The following is a 23,608-nucleotide window of genomic DNA, read 5'->3' on the forward strand; positions in this document are numbered from 1 at the left end:
TAAGTTTCTCACAGATTTTATTAGAAACAGAACTGGAGAAAAAAAAAAAAAAAAAAAAAGACCATCGAGATGTAACAAACAAAACTGTTCTTAGAAGTACTAATTAAACATCCGTAACAGGATACGTGACAAATAATTTGGTGGGATGTCAGAAAAAAGAACATCACAGCTATCTTCCTATTGACCTAGACCATGTTATTTTCCAACAGATAACAGTATGAGCAATAATTTTAAGTCAAGTTGACAGATCTGAGTCCAAATCATCATGAACTTCAAAAACAAGTATTTAAGGCTTCTATTAAATAGCCTCAAGAGCTCTGATGCACCTTCACCCCTTTTCCACTCAGAAAAATGCTGATTAAAAAAAAAAAGATTTTAAATCTCCACATGATACTAGTTTAAAAAAAGTCTGAAGGATGAAAGTGTCAAAACTAGCCCGAGGTCTGGCAGCTGACAATAACAACCTGTAGCGAAGTCAGCTGGGAAGCTCTCCAGAATCCTGTGGGAGAGTATACCCACTGCAGAATGGCAACACGCTCTAACTATAGCCATCTAGCTAGTCACTACCACTTTCCAGTAGATGGAAATATTTATTGCACAACACAATATAAAAGATTTTACCTAAATCAATATAAATCACTGAAAACAGTGAAGCTACTATTCATGCACCTTATCTCACTGTCAGATATACAATTTTTCTGTTTTATAAAACTGGGCTCATCTTCCTAATGACTCCTCAGGTGCTCCACAGTTCTGGCTAATCTGAAATTCTGCCTTTGGGACCGGTTGCAAAAGCATCTAATAGATTCCAATTAACTCAGCTGTCTTTGTGTTACAGCTCTTCCTTTCTAAAGGTCAGCACCTTTGCAGCATGCTAGTTATGTTATTAATTTGTTAGCATTGCTATGAATAAACAAACCAATCTCTTTCATACTGATATATAAACCACTACTAAGACACTGATAGATGGATGGTAGTGCCAAATCTAAATTTTTCTTTTTTTCCAGCTATATATGCCTTACTTTTAAAATAGTAATTATTTTAACATTTGTTCATTACTCCTCAAGACTGACAATCTTGAAAGAGATGCCAGCATCAAGACTTTCTGCCCATCTGCTCTCCTTCAACTCTGATTATATCTAGGCTTTAAGGAATGGTCCATCTCCAGATACTTACAGAGATCAAGTATGGCAGCAGTTTTGGTATACATCTAAATGGGACTGGAATGGTTATAACAACTTACAATAATGAAATAAATAGAAATGGTCAAACAACTAAAACTTCATTCGGGTTTATTAATGGAAACTCAGATAATTTTTGCCTTTTATTTCCTTGAAGTGCAGTGTGTTTTTGTAAGAGTTCAGAACTACTATCTCATTCCTTGCAATATTTTGTCAGAAGATCCACTGGTATTTCATGTATGGGAACATGCCAGTCAAATGGTGCCTTTTGACTGCAAGCATACATAGTCAGAAACCCAAGATATATACTCGGTCAACGTCTTTTCAGCTTCTCACACTGTCCCACTAGTGAGGAGGCCGGGGCTGCACACGAAGCTGGGAGGGGCACAGCCAGGACAGCTGGCCCCAACTGCCCAAAGGGATGTCCCATGCCATGTGGTGTCGTGCTCAGCAACAAAAACTAGGGGGAAGTTTTCCAGGACTGCTGTTGCTCAGGGGCTGGCTGAGCATTGGTCACCTGGTGGTCAGCCAGGTGGTTTTTTTACACCACGTGTTTTTCTTGGTTTTGTATTGTTTTTACTTACTTAACTGTCTTCAACTCAACCCATGAGTTTCTCACTGTTGCCGTTCTGCTTCTATTCCCCAAACCCACTGCTCTGTGTGTGTGGGGGGGGGAGACTTTGATAATATTGTTAAACTTAATCACATTCCACTTTTCTAGTAAAGATAACCATCCTACTGCTGTAAATAACTCATGTTTCTCAGGTGTCCCCCTTCTGTAAAGTCTTTACCCTATAAGTTCTTAAGAACTGGAGATATGAGTTAACATACAGACTTTCTACTTGGGTATGGATAACCAAGTCTTCACTGTGCACTGTGTCAGCTTACTCTGGCCAGCTTTTGTTTTGCATGACTTTACCCAAAGTAAATACTTTAAGTGTACATAAAAGAGAACAGTGATAAGAGATATAAAACAAAATGCAACAATGGAGAATCTGAATTAAAGATCTTTGCTCTCCTAGGTACAACCTCATTGGCTTATTATTTTGTACTCAACAGCTTACACATTAACCCTCTGAAAGTGTTATATAATAAGGAATTAGCTTTGTGTTTGCCACCAATTACTGCAAACAGTAAGCAGAAGCTAGTCAGCAAAATCCGTAGGTTTTTTGAAAGGACAAAGCAAAACTGGAATGGTCTTCTGCCTTCATGAGATTAGCTGAATTGATTCAGCTTTCTAAGGCCTCTTAACAAGGTTACCTAAAGAAAAAAAAAAAAAAAAAAGCATTGACTCAGACTGGGTTTACAGCATTCTGTCTGCAAAAATATACTTAGGTTTACATCAATTTTTTTTGTGAGGAGTTATTTAGCATGCCTACTGGTTGCCTGCACCATGCGTATGCATCAATATTGGGCAAGCTTGCCACAAGCAGACAATTAAAAACACAGTAAACTTGCAGGATCAGCTTACTGTCATCTTAACATTTTAGAGAGATCTGTGTTTGTGCCTGGTCAGCACTTTGCTAATTAACTGTATTCTGACTATTCTGCAGAAATGATATTTTAGCTTGTAAAGTATCAGATGAATATTATGGTCAAATAAACTTACACTGCAAAATTGGAAAGTCACTGTCAGTCTGCTGCATCTTACCCTTAAAAAGCTCAGAAAAGTCCAAAATGTTGATTATTATGCACATTTTCAATATGACGGATACGGTACCTGTACTAGAGTTTATATGTATTTCAGTATTTAAATATCCAATATAGTCTCAGATCAAGAATACTAAAATACAGGTGCCTAGCTATTAAAATGCCTTTAATGAGTATCTAAGGACTAAGACGAGATCAATCCAACTTTATATAGGTTTGTCTAAAAAATTTTTCATCTGTTTACTTAAAAGCAAAGATGCCCTTTGCTTATAACTCCATGTAATTCAAAAGATAAAAAGCAGTATTCATTGGAGCAGCGCTTGAAGCAGGCCCTTTGGGATGGTTCTTACTAAAGTCCGATATTTTCTGGTTCTTCTTCTAGTTTACTAACTCAGGACAGGGTTTAATAGATAGGTATGGCTTTTTTTCCCCCCCTCTTTTATGTGATAGAGTCTCTTGATAAAGTCAGTGTAACTGTAAAATAATTCTTTGTCACATTGAGAGTACCTACTGGATTAGTCTACTACGATTTTGTACTAAAAGTTTTAGAATGTAAAAGGTAAAAATAAAATTTACTATGTTTTAAAGGCAGCCAAAACAATCTTGCTTGTGGCAACCTAGTACATTCACTGAAAGCAAACACAAAACCCTGACACAACACAGGGGCTGGAAGCTGAAAGGTAAATTATGCTTGCTGTGTTTTTGACTTGAATCCTGCCTGTATGATCAGTAGCATTCAGACTCCCGGCAGGGAAGTCTCCAAAAGAGAGGGAAAACTAGAAAGGAGGCTTTAAAGAAAGAACAGAAAAATGTACTAAATACAAATTCTGTTTGAGAAGTGAAATTGTTTAAATTGCCTTAAGCATGTCTGTGGAAGAAAAGGGTCCACACAAATTTCCCTACTTGGAGGAGCAGTGTGAAAAGCATAGCAGAGCATGAAAAGGACATGCTTGCATAGAAGACTTGCTCATTACAGACCATGTCATTCTGTTTTGGAAATGGGCAGAATGAGGGACACACTAAAGAAATCACTGAGACAGAGCAAACAGATGTATTGGAAGGAATCAGTCATCACAGGATTCACCTGATAGCAGTCAACACAAGAAGATTAAGCTGCATGGGGGCAAAAGATACAGCATCGTCTTGTCCTGAAAACAAGGATTCAGACATGGTCATAGGCCTTCACTGGCATGACATAGCTGTAAGATGCCCCCGTCACAGAGCTTACCCAACAGACAGGAATCATTCCTGCTTCATCATTGCTAGTCAGCAGTAGCTTCAAAATATTCAAGATTGGATTAATTATGATTTTTTTAAAAGCCGTCCATAATTTGGAGGTGGGAGGAGTGAGCAGAATTCAAAAATAGTTACAGAGGAAAAAAGAACAGCTGCTCTTTACAATTATTTAAAAAAGGGAAATGCACTTTGAAACACAGCTGTTTGCCCATGAATTAAACTCAGCATTCACTCAGACATTTATCTCAGATTGCTAGTCCGGGCTTTAACACGTGTCCCCATCTGATAGCATTTCTTCCTATCAAAATAAATGGAACCAAGGAGCTCAGATTGCTTAGGCAGTTTGGAAGATCTCAGTCTATCTTTTAAACAGGTATACTGTTCCTTTCTTAGTAGCTTAATGTGATCTTTCTTTTTCACAGAAGTGTGGTTTGTTTCCCTCACATATCAAGACAATTTTTAAAATACTAGAATTTTAAAACCATCTTCTGGGCATCATAAAAACGTCAATCTTGGAGTAAGGCATAAACTGACAAATTCATCTCTAGGTAATTCAAAAATACAGAAAGTGTATAACTGTGCCCAGAGCACAGTACGTGAGACAAAATATAGATAAGAATTGATCACTGAACTTCTCAGATCTGCTTTTTCTTCTGCAAAATTCCATTACAGGTAATATGTAAAGATAATGCTTAACCACATACTCAAAATCATACACTGATTTAATCTATGACACTCACAAAGAGTCTATCTCTTCAGAATGGACTACTGAAGAGACAAGAAAAGCTTTAGGCTAGACTTCCAGTCCAGGTATAACCAGATCTACTGTATCCAATCTCATTCTAAAAAAGACCCAGAACCCTAATTTGTGTAGTTCACAGACATACGACCTCTTACTAGCTTGACTTCTTCTGTGCTCTTTTCTTATGTTTGGCCTATGATATGTCATATCATAAACACTCCATATTTTAAAAATTCCTCTCAAAAGTTATCACTATGCAAAACAAATTTAGGTTCTACACAGTAAGAATATAAAACTTCTTATTCCTTAGGCCAGAGATCTTTTGCCTACCAAGATACAAAGACAGAAAAAGAAGATTCTACTTTTATATTCAAATATTACTGTATGCAACTGACAGGAGAATAGTCATAAAGCCTGCTAAATAACATGTAAGTATGGCTTTGGCTTTTCTGTCTCTTTTCTCAGGGGACTCCTGGGAAGTTACAGTTCTGTATCTAGGCAAAGATAAGGGTTTTCTTTGTGAAATGAAAGAAAGGAAAAGATAGATCCTAAAATCCCTAATTATTTGCTCAGATCAGCGAGGTACGTAAGAAAAACAATTACATACCATCAGTGAATATGACGGTGTATACACCATACCACCATATGGAAGCCCTCAAAGCTGAATGGACTGCAAGAATTGACTACAGTTCAGATAGTCAGAACGAATAGTACTTGATAGGATGAAACTCTCTCACACATCATATTAATTACTTTGTTCTGAACACTGAAGAAGCAGCTAAAAATTCTAATGAGCTTCTGGACAACTCTCAAAATAAAGGGAAAAAAAAGCTATTTTTCCAGGATGTTATTGGATTTACATTAATTTAATAATCATTGATGCTATTGAATAATAAAGTAAGCCATTAAAGAACTTCTTTTTTCCTTAGAATGTTTCACAATACTGAGACTTTCTTCTAACCTGTTATACACCTCTCTGTTTTGATTTACAAATAAAAAAGAAAAGAAAGAAAACCTTAAGAACGAATCACAACTAGGTTTGAATGCAAAGATGGCACATTTTACAGAAAACACGATTACTTCCAAAATCAGTTCCTTTGAGGGAAGATAATAGGTTTCTAATGACCTAATTAATTTTACACTAAGTGTGTTTTGCAAATGTACAAAGTTAGACAGCAAATTGCTGTCTCTGCTTTGGTAAGAAATGGTTTTCTCCAAACAGATCTCTAAAACCAATGTACAGTAATTCATACCGACAGTTTATTCTAATTACAGCTGAATATAATGGTTCAGCTGAGATACCAAATTTCACTGCAAATACCACTTTGCTAGATGCAAAATAAAATGAAAACAAATAAATGCAAGTTATTTCAGCTGCAACCTTCTTGTTTTTCCTGTTTTGTTTTGTTTTTTGAGCACATAATGCTACAGTAGGTACAGTGTGGCAGATCTGGTGCTGATGTACAAGACTAAAATATTATATATATATTTTTTTTAATAAAACTAATAGATGTATGCACATTCATATTAACACATACCACGTAATATTGGTACTCTCTTTTCCTCACAACTCTTTCAGGGTTCTCTGAAATTGGAAAAGGAGAAGTTTTCATCAAGTGAGAAAGACTGATGCATGTATTTTACTATCTTTTTGAATACCTAGATTCTGATCGATCAAGATGGACTTCAGATATTGGGTTAATTGCAGTTTCAATGAAAAGACAGAACTATGATGAGTTCTCTTTATTCATAAATGGATGTCATATAGTCCTCTTACCTGTTTTTAGAAATCTACCAGAACATCCTAGTAGTTCACAAATTTGAATGTAGAACAAGCAAGAAGCATAGTGGTTCAGAGCTTTTGTTGTAAGCTGTAACTGAATGCAGGAGTTTGTATGCAGATGACACAAAAACATTACCTAACTATAGCTTTAGGACAAACAGCAGAGCTAAATGTTAAACAGTTTTAATATTTTTTGAAATGCTTGCTAGCCTTCTGCCCAATTAGAAATAGGTTTTGGAAAACATATAGCAGTAAATATAAAGTGTATGTGCACACCGAACATAAAAAGTAGCTAGCCATGCCATGCCTGATGCACCCCAGGGTACAGTTGGCCCTATTGGCTGCCAAGGCACACTGGTGACTCATGTTAAATTTGCTGTCAACCTAATCCTAACAACTGCATTTTCTGCATGGTTTTTATTTTTTATTAATTTTATTTTATTGGAATAAATAAAATAAAATAAAATATAACCATGCAGAATATGCAGGTGTTAGGATTAGCATCCAAAGCAACATGAGTAGTTTCAGTGAAAAAAGTATAGGGAAAGCACCAGTATATGTATTTTATTATTATTATTTTTTAAAATATAATGCACATTCATTTAACAATGAACAAAAGCACAAATTCTCTAAATTAAAAGAGACCCTTATTTTTTGTACTAGCATCCTGCAAAAAAAAATTATTCATTATAAGAAGGCACAAAAATTCTGTAGGATAATATGAATAAGGCATGTAGTTAATCCACTAAGATTCCATTAAGTACTGAGATGATGTTCAGCCAACTAATTACCCATTCATTAAAACAGAACCATAAATGACATTTCCAACATATTACAAAACCCCTCTGTAGTAATATTTTCCCATCTACATCTACTCTGACATTTATATTCTATGTCTTTTTCATAATTATTTCAAATAATTCCTCTGACATATTAAGGGGAAAATAGCTTAAAAAGAGATTACTTACCACCTACCAGTTGCTCATAAAGAAAGGAGCAGGACAGAGTAATTATGTTGGTTTATTAACATGGAATTGACATGCTGGTAGTCCCTAATAGTCACTGCCATGGTCCAACTTTTACATGGTCGAAATTTTTCAGTGCTTGAAATTATTTGTATGTATACATATACACAGGATTCATTCTGCTAAAAATGAACACACTTAAAACCAACTCATTTGATTCATAGAAAGCAACACAGCAGCCCAAAATTTGCATTAGAAAAACAAAACACAATAAAAACAATAACACCACTACCACCACAAATCCAAAGTCTGGAATCTCCTGTCCCACTTAGTTCTGCTATTGCTACTGCAACAGATGCTGCTGGATAAAACAGGAACAGAAGTATAGAGAAGATTGTACACACAACTCTTCAGATAAAGAGCAAATATGGCTTAAAACCAAAAGAGAACTGGATACTTGGTATGAATTGGTATTTGTTGCATGTTCATTCAAGCATTCCCTGCACCTCTTAGACTGGTTATTCACAAAGTCACAAACGCTGGCAGTTTGCAGGAAACAGTACAATCTCTGGGCTTTTTAGATCACTAAAGAGATTTGCAATGTGCTACAGGTTATTTCTTCCAGCAGAATTTCCTATCAGATTTTTATATAAAGCTTATTTCTTTGCTATAATATCAACACTAATATAACATCATTAACTTCTGTTTCTAAAAAAAAAAAAAAAATAATCTCTTTTCTTCTTCACACATTGGCCCGTATTCTGGATTCCAAACTACAGACTCTTCAAGCAGTCTTTTCTCTCCCTGCATTCTTGTTCTAACAGTTCCTGTCCCTGTACCTGCCCCTTTCCTATCATACATTATTTTGCCCTACTTCTTCTACTGATACTGATATTTAAAATCCATGGTCCCCAGTTTAGTTCTCATACTTCAAGAAAATCTAGTCAAAGCCAGCAATGCTTTACAGCGTAAAGAGACAGTGACATCTGAAAGACGAAATTGGTAAAATAGGCCCAATGCAGACTTGCTACACCATAAAGATAAAAAGGTGTGCTATAGAGGGATAAACAAGCTACATCTTAGCCTGAAGGACTGACCTATGTAAACAAGAGAATAGCTATACAGTGTTCAAAACTCTCTCGTCCTAAAGATTTCTTTCCTTCAATTAAAAAATAAAGTTCAATTAAGCATATGCCATTACCAAAGTCACATGATTGGTCAAGAAATTATAATAGCTGCCACATCCCTAGACAGAAAAAGTGATCTTCCTGACACCACTGTCATCTATGTTGGTCAATATTTAAGTGATTTCTTGATGCTTTAGCAGAGCTGAGAGCGGAAACAAGCCATAAGCCAAACACAGTTTGCAACCTTGAATAAAGTCAGCTTTCTATCTGAAACACAACTGACAATGTATGATGAGAAGACAGCTGGTAGAATGCCAAAAAGATCAGGCAAGTAAATGGAAAAAAAAAAAAAAAAGAAAAAAAAAAGAAAAAGCTAACAAGGTCTACAGGTGCTAAGGATGCTAAAGGTTTCACACACTCACAAGAATAATATATTGGTGGTATGAGAGAACTTGAAATGTTGATTTCCTAACTCTCTGAAAAACAAAAAATAAAAACAAGCAGCCGAACAAAGCCTATTCTGTTTTCCTCATCCAGCCCAGTAGGTCAAGATCCAGCACTGAAAAGAACATTCTGGTTTAACCTGCACAATATGAGAAAGACTTGGCACATCTCTGACAAATTTTCCTCCCGTTCATAACCATTCAATAGATTCATGACTATAGACAGTTACAGATAATTGAACACACATTGGGAGAAAAATACAGTCAAACCTCCCTTGAGACTTGAGGAAACCACATGAAGAAACCACAGAGATTTAAGCAATGCCTATTTGTAACATAATTAATGTCACAGAGATTTTTTTCCTCCAAGTGTACTTTTACATTGGCCTTAATATACATATAGATCAATATACCACGGTCAACACATACATTGATAATTTATTGTAACCTGTTAGGGGAGATTTTCCTGTGAAAATGGGGTGATTAGATGTTTATTATATGACGGTATTGGTCACGATCACCCACTGCTATACCTTCATTCACTCAGTGGGAAGTTCCTACTGAGCAAGGATTTCAGAAAGAAACCTTCCTGCAAGAAACAAACTAATATGAAAAATGCCAACAACGTCCCCTTTAAAGCACGCACTTAGTTTACATATAATTTACTTAAAATTCTATTACAGCAATTCAAAGGAAAAAAATATTTTTGCATTTTTATTATTATTATTTTACTGAAATCCCCTCTTCCACACTTTAACATAGTCTCACTAAGAGTTTAGGAATGGTTCACTTAAAAATAAATTGGTATTAAACAAAATGTGTTTACTATATACATATGAAAATGCATTGTTAGAAACAGAATGTGAATAACTTGGAACACATTTCAGAGAAGATGCACTGGCTAGTACCATTAAATAGCAATGCTTTTAAGACTCTTCAAAGCAACAGTCCGCAGGCAGTGGGAATGCAACACTAAGATAAAATACCTATCAGTGGCACTACATTTTGCAGGAAAAATAATTGATGAGCTGGGTAGAAGGAATTATAAGTTGCAGAGTGCATGCAGTACATTCTGCTCTGTTCAAGGTAGATATTAGAAATACAGAATAAATACTGTCACTGATTATTATAAAGGGCAGAATAACCCAGTAATGAAGTGGATTAAATTTTATTGATTGATAAAGAGATAAAACACCTGTATTATCCGAAGTTGGTCTCTATTGCCTTTAAAAAAAAAAAGTGCCTTTCTGAAAACCTCACATCAAATATTAATCAAGTAATAATTAAATGGGGTAAAGAAAGTTGTCCTGGTATCTCACTTACAATCCTTTGATTCGGCTGTGCTTGACTTATTTTATACACCAATAAAACTGCAATACTCTAATATTGCATTTTTTAAATTTTAATGTTCTGTTTTTTTCCTAAGTCCTGGTTGGAAATACTGTTCTTACCTAACTTCTGGTCTGGTAGTCTATGTAATGATATCACTGCTTATCCTCAAAGCAGCAAGATTGGAAAGCAGGGCCAATACAGCAAGATAAGGCTTTAGCTTCTTTTATATTATGTGTACTATTTTGCTTTACCTGCATGCTTTCACTCCCGTTTTATGACAGAGTGCCAAGGTCAGAGAGAGACATGTATAACAGTCCATCTACCTCTCTACTCGGTTGATGGTTACACACATGCTTAAGTACTTATTAAAGGAAACAGTGTCCTAACCAGATGCTTAAATGATTCCTAGCCTACTGAGGGGTGCACAATTAAGCAGTCAAGACAATTATGAATTGAGAATCTATGGCTTCTGTGCTAGACTTTGCCAATGACTATTTCATTAACTGTTGATAAGGCATTTCAGGTATAATATGCTGTTAGACAAGCTGTGGTTGTTGGGAAGTTTATGTCTGATGATACAACAAAGAAGTATCTTTAACATACAGAACGTAAGATAATAAATACTAGAGCAAAATCTTTTAAGAGACACTCTCCGAAATATTTAACTTCCTTTGATTACAGCACACCTCTGCCACCCAGCTAGACGGTTAGTGTTAATGCTAATGGATGCCTTGCATATTAGCCGTCCTAACGGTGCCTCACTTCATCATCAGCCTTAAAAATCACTTTGTCTAAACTCTTTGTTACAGGTCCACATAGTCTGACTTTTGCAGATTACATGAACAGAACAAGGCCAAAATATTCATGGTTTCAACTGCAAATTATTAGAAACACTTTAAAACAGAGCAGTTATAGCCTATCTCGGGTAGGTTGAGTGAGACTGGAGTACTCAGCCTGGCAAAGAAGTCACAGGCAGCTTTCCATTTGTACCATGTATCTGATTTTAGAACTAATTAGATGAACTACTGTTTGTACACTTACACTTCTGCACAATCAGGCCTTTATAATTTTCAAAATTATTGGTACAGAAGTAAAAACCATACCATAAATCTGTCTGTTCAATAATTAGTTCACAATTTTTGTTGCTTTCAGAGATTACAATTGAAAGAAGCACATATATCTAGTCAAAGAGATTCTCTAAAGTTTATTTACAATGAATTTTGTTTTGTTTTTGTTTTTAATATAATGAAGCATTTAATGGGAAAAAGCTTTATTTATTCCTGCATGCTGGGAATGCTTTGTTTTTACACAAGTTACAGCAGAATTATTAAAAAAATAAAACATAGCAGCCTTATACTCAGCACTATTAAAATCTATCAAACTTTCACCTCCTACTGTGACAATATTACTGCTCTGGCCTTATAAAAAAAATTCCCACAAATATGTTTTTCATCTTAAATAAAATACTTGAGATATTTGGAGTGATTAAAACACATGAAAATCACAGAGACTTTTCTGTATATACTCTGCCTTTACTTACAGCTTCATAGGATTTTTTCTTCCTGTGGGGCAACAAGAATTAAACACTATTTTAAAGGCCGCCATTGTTATAAAGATCAATGTATAATATCGAGGTGGTAAGGGAAGAGAAATTCATGACTACACAGAAAAAAAGAGTCTTCACAGGAGTAAATATTGGTTGCAGTTAACCAACTCTAAGTTGAAACATACCACAGAGGAGAAGGCAAAGCCTTCTAAAGTTTTTGAGGATACATGTTTCCCTAATGAATACTCCATTGAGTTACAAGCATGAAAGATAGCAAACGACTTGCTTTCAACTTGCGCATAAGTATAATATACGCTGCGGGGAAACATGCTGCCAGAAGCTCCTTCCTTCTTTTTCAGTTGCTCTTTTTGTTGATTTAACAGGAAGGTTTGGATTTCCCACAATGGGAAATACCGGACCTTTGAAGCAGATCATCCTTCATGTAAAACAAGTATATAAAGGTGACAGGAATCAATGTAACTACCTCAATTCCAGCTGGCAGATTCCAAAGTCTCCTGTTAAGCAGAGATTAGGATCAGGCAAGGGGGGAAGCTGCTGTCCAAGGTGGTATGAAAGGGTGGCTGTTTGCTGTGAACATAGGCATAGGCATTCCTTTGTTTTGTGGACTTGCTTTGTTTCTTGTGGTTGTTGTTGCTGTTGTTTTTATCAGAAAGACTGGTTATTCTAAAATTTTACACCTAAATAAATATGGAGTTTTTTATTTTGCCTAGCAAAATGGCCTGTAAATCCTATCTTGCAAAGTATGTAAAAAAAATATTTCTCAGAACTTACTTTCTGGAGGGTACTTACTGCTGTTTTGCTACTCAAAAGTTATAGTCAACTATCATGTCTCATTCTCAAATGCCTCAAAACACGAAATACATTAGATCTCTTCAAATTTTACAGAGGTGCAGAATAAAATCAGTCAATGACTTTAGCATTCAAAATTGTATACTCAATTAATGTTATTCCAAGATAATAAATTAATGGCATTCTATTGAACAACCATCAGATTTTCACTTAGTATGCTTACAATTTTGAAAATATCAAATCAATTTAAAAATAACAAACCAATTCCATTCTTTTGGTCTCAATGTCTTCTACAAAACAGGCTAAGGTTAATTGCTCTCTTTCTTCCTTGTATATGAACTACTGTAGCTCTGTACAGAATTCCTAATTGGAATGCATGGTCTGGTTTGATATATTTTGATGTGCACAGTTTGGAAGTAGCTGCACTAACTTCTTTAAAACTTTTAAAGGAACAATAGTTCAATAGTTAACTTCCTTGGGAAGACAAAAAAAAAAAAAAAAAAAAAAAAGAAAAGCCAGTTCCCCAAAACTGTTTTGTTAACATTACATGCTACTGAAAAATGAATATGAATAGAAAATTGTGACCTCTGCCTTCAATAGCATGCATGTTGCCCAAATGAACATGCAAGAGTACACCTGGGGGACAAGGGGAGACTACCCCTTCAAGCTACAAGGAAATTTACGTATCAGGGTTGGATTTTCTCATCTGGACTTGATAGGAAAATAGATGTTACTGTCTTTGACTCATCTCAAATCTAAGAAATAAACCAAACGTTATTATATATCGGCTAAGAAATCATGTGGTGTACAAAGAGCAGCGTTTCTCCCAGCTAATAAACTGGGAGACAACATTCAAACTTCTTTTTGCAAAACAAGAAGGGCTATCTTGTTCAAGCTGGATATTAATATATTCTTTAGGGTTTGCTTTTGTGGAAAGCATGGTCCCAGATACCTTCTAAGTTTAGGGAGTAACTAGAGACTCAGACAACCTGACTAAGTTTCTTACTATTTCTTCCCTACATAGCTAGCTAACTGGTCTCTGCGAACTGCTTCACATTTTCTGTGATCACAACAAAAGAACTAAAAACTGTTTTTTTTTTGTTTTGTTTTGTTTGTTTGTTTTCATAACAGTAAGAAGAAATTGTCTTAGGACTTCCACATACGTCTTAATGTTGATAAGGCTGCCAAAGTGCTTCATAAATTGTTAATAAACCAGTCAGAGGAAATACCAAGTATGCCTGTTACTTGCAATGCCTCACTCATGAAGGTAACTGAACTCCCACATTAGAACTAGGTGAGCATGAAACATCTTTGTTAGCCAACCAGAACGTGCTTAAAGAATAACAAAGTGTGATAATTTCACCAAAAAAAAAAATGTTTCAGCCCATTGAACAGGAAAAGTTTGGTCATATGAAATTCCAAGTATCATCTTGAAGATGGAAGGCACATTACAGTATTGATAACAAACATGTACACAATCATATTTGTGGAGAAAGATTGCAAATAACACCTTTAAATGCTTTAAATGACTACTACTTATATTGCTGAGGTACAGAAGCTGTACAACAGAAGCTGGTGCAGATAGCACTGAAATAACAGCAAAGCAAATGCGGTTCCAGAACTCCAAAGGGGAAAAATGTAAAACTCTAGTATTACACGTGGATGCTACCTGTAATTCAATAGCATTTTTTATATGTATGTTGGCAGCCATTGTGCTCTCAGCTGTTTGACTAATTGGGATTAATTAAAATAATTATTTGCAATTTATCAAGAAAGCTATATCCACAACAACTAAGTATTTCTCACCACTAGAAAGATGGTGAGTAGGCAGATTCTATGCTATACAGAACCACATTTATTTCAGAGACAGTTTGTGCAAGTGACTAAGTTTTCAGATGAAAAAGAAGAGGTGAAATCCTGTTTCTACAGATGGCCATCACAACGTATCCTGGCTAATCTGTATATCAAAGGCCAAGTTGGTAGCACTTGTTTTGAATCTCTACCTCTCACTATGTTACATTTAAATGTTTGGTTTTTAACGTGAGATGGGATTAGAAACTAAGATTAAGGTAGATATTGAAAATCATTTTGTGGTACATGAATTCCATAGCTCTGAGGAGAGGCATGAATAAGGCAGTAGTCTGCCTCTGAAAAGTTAACACAGGGATCAGTGCTTGAGGAATATGGGACTCTGCTGGACCAGCAGCTAGTGAGAGACCTCAGTAGCTTCCTGTGAGATTATGAGCTTGGCTCAGCAGCAGACAAACTGGAAACCTGCCAAAATAATCCATTTCCTCTGGTAGTCATTGTGGAGCTTTCTTGCCCAGAGATTTCCTACAATTTGAGTTCCAACCAACCACTTGACTGTGAAATAATCAAAATCCTCTGAAACACAGAAATTGTTTTCCTCCATACTGTTACAACTATAAATCTTTCCTTGCACTATGCTTGGTTCCCATCTCTGAGATTAGACCACATTGTGTTTTGGAAAGCTTCTTTTCAAAATAACATTACAACTGCAAATGGGAGATGTACGTGAAACTGAGCAAAGCTGCATCTGCTGAAGAGGCACACCTGCACTACTAAGGGATTTGGCATTTGACATTTCTGTTATTTCACTTCCCATACAGCTGAAGGCAAGCTGACCTAACCAGAGAAGTTCCCCTAAAAAGACCAGGAAAAAACAAAAACAAAAACAAAACAAAACAAAACAAAACGAACAGATAGCCTTGAATGAGGACATCATACCTCAAGAAAATGAAAATTGTTAAAAATTTAAACCATAAAGTTAAATCTGAGGAAATAAAATACTTTCATTTTTTACAGAGGCAATTTAAATACGCCATAAAAGACCTGAAATAAACTTGGAGCAGGTAGAACTGCAGGCTCAAGCCTAGTGACCCTAAGCATTCTCAAGCTACTTTCAGAACACTTTGTAGCACATAAAATATTGAGCTAAAAGAGAACTATTGATGTAGATGTAATGGATGTGTAAGCAAACTTGCTTTTTGTGTATATCTTAGAAGTAATTTAAAGCTTTGTATGTTGGGAATTGCTGAGTCTAATTTTTAGCCTAGAGCAAGTTTTTATAGACGAATAACAAACTCTAATGATAAGAGTTTGTAATGGTCAGACTTAACTACTCTTCCGCTGCTAGGTATTCTAATGGCACACCCAAGCTTTGACGGACCTGGTTCCACAAAACAGTCCATTCACCCACTTCACATAAACTGTAAGTTTCTGCAACTTGAAATTAGGCATTATTTGGATACGTTTAGATCTCATCTGTTTTAATGGAGAGCATGTGCTCATTTTCTTTCAAACTACCTTTGAAAGGATCATGAGCAAGTAATTAAAATGGTTCTCTAAACTATTAGTTGACATTTCAGTTCTCAGTAGCTATAGCTAGCCTGAAATTGTTCTTTTTAGACATGCCAAACATACTTAAAACAAACAATTGCGAGTTATTAAGAAAATAGAAACTCGGAGTGCTTTTCAATTCATTCACATAAAACTAACTTATCTTGACCTGTAAGTTTAACATAACACTTTTTTTCAGTTGTCGTAAGACAAATTATGAAAGTGCTTTTAACCAAATGAAAGCACAAGTCCATATACCATTTCTTGTGAAATTTTCCAGAATTCACACCTTCTGGTGACCAGCTTAGAAAGAAAAAAACTGTAATTCTACAGTGTGATTAATTCAATGGGAGGAGTAATTAAGATGTCAATCTATGGAAATGTTATTAACAACTTGTTGTTTATTCTGCATGGAACTGTATTCTAATCTTGCACAGGTCACTAGAATTGGTAATAAATCAGAAACAACAGAGATAGTGTTCTGCCATACTTCCAGAGCAGATCATGGCCCTTCCACATCTATAACTTAGGGTCTCAGAACAGGAGATAAACTCAAGATTTCCTAACTTTCAACTGTGTCACACACACACACATTCACAGATTTGCCAGCTGATAAAGATATTCTCTGAAAGACTTTCTAAGACACCAATAAATTGATGGAAAACATTGTACCAGTCCAAATAATCAGCTGGAATAAATTGGAATGGAAATCTTGGACTTGCATTTTTAATACCTTTTAATGTAACCCAATCCATCAAGTACACAGACAGACAATAATCCTGTCTCAATTTTTCCATTAACTGCTGTTGACTAATTGCATTGTTTTGGTTTATAATCAAAACAATACATGAAGCTTTAACAACAATATGACAGCCTGAAGCAGTTACATCTCCTTAACACTTAGGAATGAAAAATAACAAAATCTAACCTACCTATAAATTGTAAAAGGAAAAAAAATTACATGTTTTATGGATATATTTAAATGGATAAAATAGAGAACTGAAATACAGAGCTACATAAACAGAGTTATTTTAGTGAAGCAAGTTTGATGACTACAGAATTAATTGTACTTGCATGGTAATGTTTAAGTAATAGCAACTACAGAAAGAAAAATTCTAAATATCAGTTATGATAATTATGACACAGACCATTGGGAGAAAGGAAAAGATCAATCTTTTTCCCTTTTTCTTCTTAAGTATGTGCTTTCCTGTGCACAGTGGTGAGATGAGAGCTCCAGTTGCTATAACAACTTAACTCTTCATTATAATCAACAGTCACCTAAGTTTAATTGCCATTCTGCCCTACTAAACTGTTATATTCAACAGCAGTCGTAGGAATTCCATAAATCTTGTTACTCAAACCTATGCAAAATCTCAACACAATCTGAAGCATACTTAAATGTCAGAGTTAGTCTGAAGTTCTCCTTTACTTCTTTACTGTAGCAATGTATCATTCAAAATGAATTACTCTGTCCGTGAGCACATTTGTCTTGGGACAGCTATACTCTGATGAAACACAAAACAAACAAAATGGTATTAAAACTGTATGAAACAAAATACATCAAAATAACACTTCTAAATATAAAAATAGTTAACATTTTTACAATAGTGAAAGCATCCCTACCTCATACAAAAGAACTTGCACTTACGTCAGCAACAAGATTTAGGTAATCATAAAAAATGAAGTAATGAGAATGCTTGAGCAGAGAATGATTACAACACCCAGTACACTTCAAAATCTAGAGATACACACAGAATAAGTACAAAGATTATTAGAAACTATATCATGAACCTCATGATATATCTGGCCTCAATAACATTTTCTTTCACTAACCAACTAAATCATGGAAATAGGAAAGATGTTAGCATTCTTCACAAATGCTCTAATTCAGGTCCTGTGGGCTCAGAATAAATTAAGCCTTATCATTTACCCATGAATTATGATGCCAATCTATAATAAGAGGCCTTGTATGTATCCTCAGAAACAGACAATCGGAGAAGAAGGAAAAAACAGAACCGTATTATCAGTATCAAGCATTTGGGGTTAAAAAGAAACTAAAATGGTTTGTTACGTAAGGTACAGAGGATAAACGTATGATTTAGTATTAAATAAGATAACTGATTCTTTTTCAAGAGAAAGAATGTAAGAATGAAATGTATTTAAGCTTATGTACTTTCAGAGTCACCTGTTCTTGCCTTATGCCCTGAATCTCTTTTTAAATTCCAGAAACTTGCAAATAACACAACAAAAACTCATACCAACACTCAGAACAGAGGATGACACCTCATGCTTTTAAATGCAGCCATGCATGACCTCACTTTCACTTACAGCATAATGCAGAAATCCCTGATAACCACTTAAATGCAGTACTGGGAGCTGAATTTGGAAATGAGCTAGCCAGCAACTGGAAAGTACAAATAATTCAGCCATAGCCAAAAATTTGGCAAACTATTAACTATAATTATTAACTACAATTATATTAATTACAACTCTATTAAAATTTTAAAACATGGATGCTGCAGGTGTCGAAGAAAAACCACAAAGCTGGAATTAGCTTGACTGCAGTTTCACAGTTGCTTGTCGGAACACTGTTGCCGTTCCAGCCTAGCCATGATGCAGAAATGGCCAGTCTGTGGTCTGCGGATCAGCTTCCTTGGCCACGACTTGTGTGCTGCTGCTTTTGTACCAGCAGGGAAAGTGGGCAAAGGGCACGGGCTTGTGTCAGCCTCCCCTCTGCTGGGTGCTCTCCTTTGCCAGCTTCTCTCTCTATGAGACCGTGATAACTGGGACGTGCTGTTTAGCACCTCAGTGTGAACACACCGGAGCCATCTTGTTAAGCCCTGCACAATACCCCTCCAGCTGAACAATGGCCTTTCTTATCAGCTGACCACTGGAAAAAGCAGCTGCAACTTCAACGGCACTATGAAAATAAATCATGTATATAAAACCTAAAACAATAGTAAATATTAAATCCACTGAGTCACGTTGCTTCCTGTTTGAATGCCCATTTTTAGATTTAACCCACAAATTCATTATGTGTTGTTTGTCCATCTGTATTTACTTGTAATTAATACAGCACACAAAAACCACAGCAAATCAAAAATACCATTTCAGTCTAGGCATTAGCTCAGTAAAGAGAAAAATAAAATTGTAATAGAAAAACTCTATGATTCTATCAGACTGTAAACCATAAAAAAATAAACTGTCATTTAATGTATATTTATGCCTTTTTATCTATTTTACTTATTATTTTACTTATTACCTTTAATGCTCAGACCAAATATAATGAAGATTTGCATTAAAAAAAAAAATACAAAGACGTTAGGATTTAGCCAGGAAGTCAGAGCACTCAAACAAACAAATTGTGCTGAATTCTCTGACAGCAACTTGTTAGCACATTTATCAAAAATCAATAATTCTAAAGCACTGTCATAAAATAAAAACTGATGGTCTTTGGTAAGGCCCACTTTTGCAGAATTGCTGCACTGAAGAAACAGAATAAGCTTTGGCTTCTGTTCCAAAAGAAGCATCTCAAAACATAGCAAAAAAAGGCTTGCTTTTGATATTCGTTTATTAGATCTGGATCAGAGAACAGAATTAAGTATTTATCTTTAAAAAGTAATATCTTTTTGATTATATGTCATAGTAAAAATCTTATCTTTGTTTTAGAAGTTTGAGACTAATGCTGGCAACATTAGGAGTCTTGTGAACCTTGACAGTAGTTCAGCCAATTATCTGATGAACGATGAAGATGGAGTCTTCTTTACTCCTCTGCGACATTTCTGGAAACTGTAATTCTGAAAATCTAAATGGAGTCATTGCTTTTCACCCCTGTGGGCAGAGCTATAATTCTCCAGATATACATTCTAACTGGGTTTTCTAATAGCTCCATTCATTTCTCAATCTTTTTAATAAGATTGCCAGAGAGGACAGCTTGTCTCTGGCATATTTCTCTTCCAAAAGGACAAAATCATCTGAGCTATAATTCAAGCCTTTCAACATCACATTTTGGTCATCACAGCTTGTCAAATTAAACAAACTAATATTGCAATTTAAAAAGAAAAATGAAAAAGACAGAAGATGACTGTGGTTCCTGTAGTTTCCACAGCACATTTTGTAAAGTCAAACATGTTTTAAAAGTAACTCCTCATCTCTGAAATACAGAGGGATACATACCAAGCTGAGGTCAATAACTGGCACTCACTGTGTGGTGTGATAATTTTCACAATAATTTAGAGCCTAAAATTGGAAGCAAGTAATGAAGTACCACTGCAGATAGTAGTACTGAAATGAAGAAAATATCCTGTTGAATTAGTAAAGACAATTTTTGAGCAGGTCACCAATTTGTTTATGCAAAACATACAGCAATAGGGTTTAGCAAATTCTGAGGTTTTACACTTCATACAAAAAATAAAATAAAATAAAATAAAATAAAATAAAATAAAACAAATGCTTTTAATACCCACAAAAAGACTATGGGGGAAGGAAAAGCTCTGTGGAAAAAAATAAAAATAATTTTTAAATCAAGTTAAGGGAAATCACTTCTTGATTACATCTGTGATGTATCGTCTATATAAAATTGTAGCTCAAAGTTAATAGTTGAGAGAAATTGGTACTACTCTTTATTAAACAAAACAACAAAAACAAAACAAAACAAAAAGAACACAGCAAGTGAATTTACTTTATTTGTATATATGTGAAATATTTACATAATGTGAAACGCGTATATTCTTACGTGATGTTGAATATATGTTTACTCCCTAGTTTAATTTAGATTACAAAGTGAGTTACAATGAATTACAAAGATACTCCTGAAAAAAAAGAAGGAGTTAGCTTAAGAGGAATTATAAAGGAAGCATGAAATTTTGTAATGGAGGTATACCTTGGAATAAATGAGCATAGTCAAAACTTTGTCTGGCATTTCCAGAAGTTGCTCTGCCAGCAACTACTGGGACTTATTAAACTTTGTGACCTGCTCTGCTAACAAGTATTTTGAAGAAAAGCTGGGGCTTTTCTGTTCAGATGGCTTTGTTTATATTAAAAAATTAAGACAATCATGTCCTATACCTCCGTGAACTCTAAGTTCAACCCTGAGTGCCAGTGTAGTATTTGTATTTCACTTAATTATTCCACATTAATAGACATGAACCATCAGCACACGTTGGTATAAAACCTACATCTCTTCACAGGAGTAAAAAAGTTATTAGAAATCTTAAGCACTACGGACTCATTTATTCTGAGGTTACTAAATGGACCTTATGTGGGAAGAATCTGTGGGTAATTTTTCTACTACTCTGTCAATATATACATTTCCCCCTAAATATTCTCATCTTTTTATCTTAATTACGTCAAATGTGAAAAGAAAAATTATTAAAGCCAAAGCAATATATATTTTTGCTGTAGTGATTTCTTCATAAAGTTTTCATTTGTCAGTGTGTCCAAAAAAGTCTGTTTCACCAAACTCCTGAGGAAACTGAACACCAGTTTCCTGTAATCTGCCACCTGCTCCCACCGTGGAAAATTTAATTGTCTCATAGCTCAAAGATTTAGAAGAAAAGAAATGTTCAGATTCATTGTTCATTTGTAAAGAGCAAATGGAAATAGAAATTGAAGAGAGGGCTTGGATTTTGATAGAGCTGACTTTCTTTAAAGGAGAGAAAATATCAGAAAGAGCAAGAATATTGCAATGCGTGAGAACAGGGTCAACATCACAACAAATGTGTGTTGTCTGATAGAAAACACTTCTTTGAAAACTTAGTAAACAAAATCAAAAGCTTGGGTTTTGTGTGTGGATATGACTAGTACAATCCAAACCATACAATGCTTTTTATTCAGTGAACTCTAATTGGACTCAGATGCAGTTGACTACAGTTCATTTGCATGATATTTTTTGGCAAGTTTTAAAGTGAGAATGAAACCCATTTACCAACACGCAACAATGTCCATAATCTTACTGAACAACAACGTCTATCTGTAATAGAGTATACAGCTATAAAATAATTAAATGTCAAATACAGTTCTTCTGTAAAGTCATAGATTATCACACAAAGTAAAGGGACCAGACAATCATGGGAAGAGAGTAAATAACAGGTCACATTCCCTTTTATAACTTATGAGATATACTGTCTTAATGTCGATGGAGTGTTTTGACTTAATGTGGATTTCTTATTTATGAAAATACTGATTACAAAAATTCCATAACACTGACCCATTACTCCTTGAGAAATGTCTATTGCTAAGATTGTTAATAAATAAATAAATGGATAGTGTTTAATACAAAACAGAGTACTTACTGGGACTTACAGAATAAATCCATCTGAACGTACTTTTTTCTTGTCTGTACTGTTTCTGTCATTCTGATCACTGTACATATGTGCTTTTAGAATAGTTTCTGTGGCTAACAATTACAACTCTGCCACTCAGGAACAGAACATAGACATTCAGAATCAGTTTAATGAGAAATAAGTTAATCTGAATTCAGTATCTGAAAAATGTTGATCAACCTCTGTACTGGGTCTGGCTGGGATGGAGCTGACTTTCCTCCCAGAAGCCCATACGATGCTGTGTTTTGGACCTCTGACCCAGGGACATTCTGTGCCATAAGGCACTGTGCTCGGCACTTACACCAGGGTGGCGATCCCTCCAGAGCTGTGCTGCTCAGAGACTGGCTGGGCATCAGTCTGCATGTGGTGCCTTTGCACCACTTGGTTCTGCCAGTTCAGAACTTACGCTGACAGCATATGGCACTGCTTATGTTCCTTTGTTGGATACCTCATAAAATGACTCCACCCAGGCCACCACACAAATTGCTAGTGTTATAAAAATATTTGTCTAGGGAGAAGTTTACTTAATTTGAGACTTGATATTCACTTTATGAAATTTATCCTAATAAAACAGAACCCCTGATTAGGTAGTGAAAATCAGTATATACAGGATCGTAAGTAGAGCCAGATCAAATTTTTCTTGTATGTTCAAATGCATACTTGAAGGGTAAATGCATTGATTAAATCTGCAGCTATGAAATAACTCCTCCTTTTTGTTAGCTTCAGTATATACATCTCAGTGTTTTTGTGTAGCTACTTCACAACTTGACAGCTACCTTCATAATATTTTTAATTAAAACACTTGAAATACTTTGTAGGAAAGCTAACCACACTTCAACTTTGCTGTCTTCTTTGTTATGCTTAAAAAATACCAGAAACTGTACACCACTGTCAACACCTTTCCTGGGATGCAAATGTGTGGTGTTTGAAAGCCTCTGTCATCTGCAGTGCTGTCTTCAAATTAATAAATGTAAGCTTTTGGTACCATGTGGCTCTTCTACAGACTTGTATTGGCAGGAAAAGGGAGCATATTAAGGAAGAACTGTTGGGACACCAACAGTAACAGCACCAGCAATTCATCAAACAGCAATCAGTCTGGACTTAAAGCCC

The 23,608-nt window shown here is 35.3% G+C and overlaps 1 long non-coding RNA gene across 1 annotated transcript; it reads right to left on the minus strand.

Annotated features, from left to right (window-relative positions):
• Positions 1 to 1,276: 1,276 nt before the first annotated feature.
• On the minus strand, positions 1,277 to 6,391 carry LOC121077386. The gene is made up of 2 exons (XR_005824011.1): positions 6,348 to 6,391; positions 1,277 to 2,441 (listed from the first exon to the last, which is right to left on the minus strand). It is a non-coding gene; the product is annotated as an uncharacterized LOC121077386 (long non-coding RNA).
• Positions 6,392 to 23,608: the final 17,217 nt, after the last annotated feature.

This window comes from Cygnus olor, chromosome 13 (assembly GCF_009769625.2).
Source record: "Cygnus olor isolate bCygOlo1 chromosome 13, bCygOlo1.pri.v2, whole genome shotgun sequence".
NCBI classification, from domain to species: Eukaryota; Metazoa; Chordata; class Aves; order Anseriformes; family Anatidae; genus Cygnus; species Cygnus olor.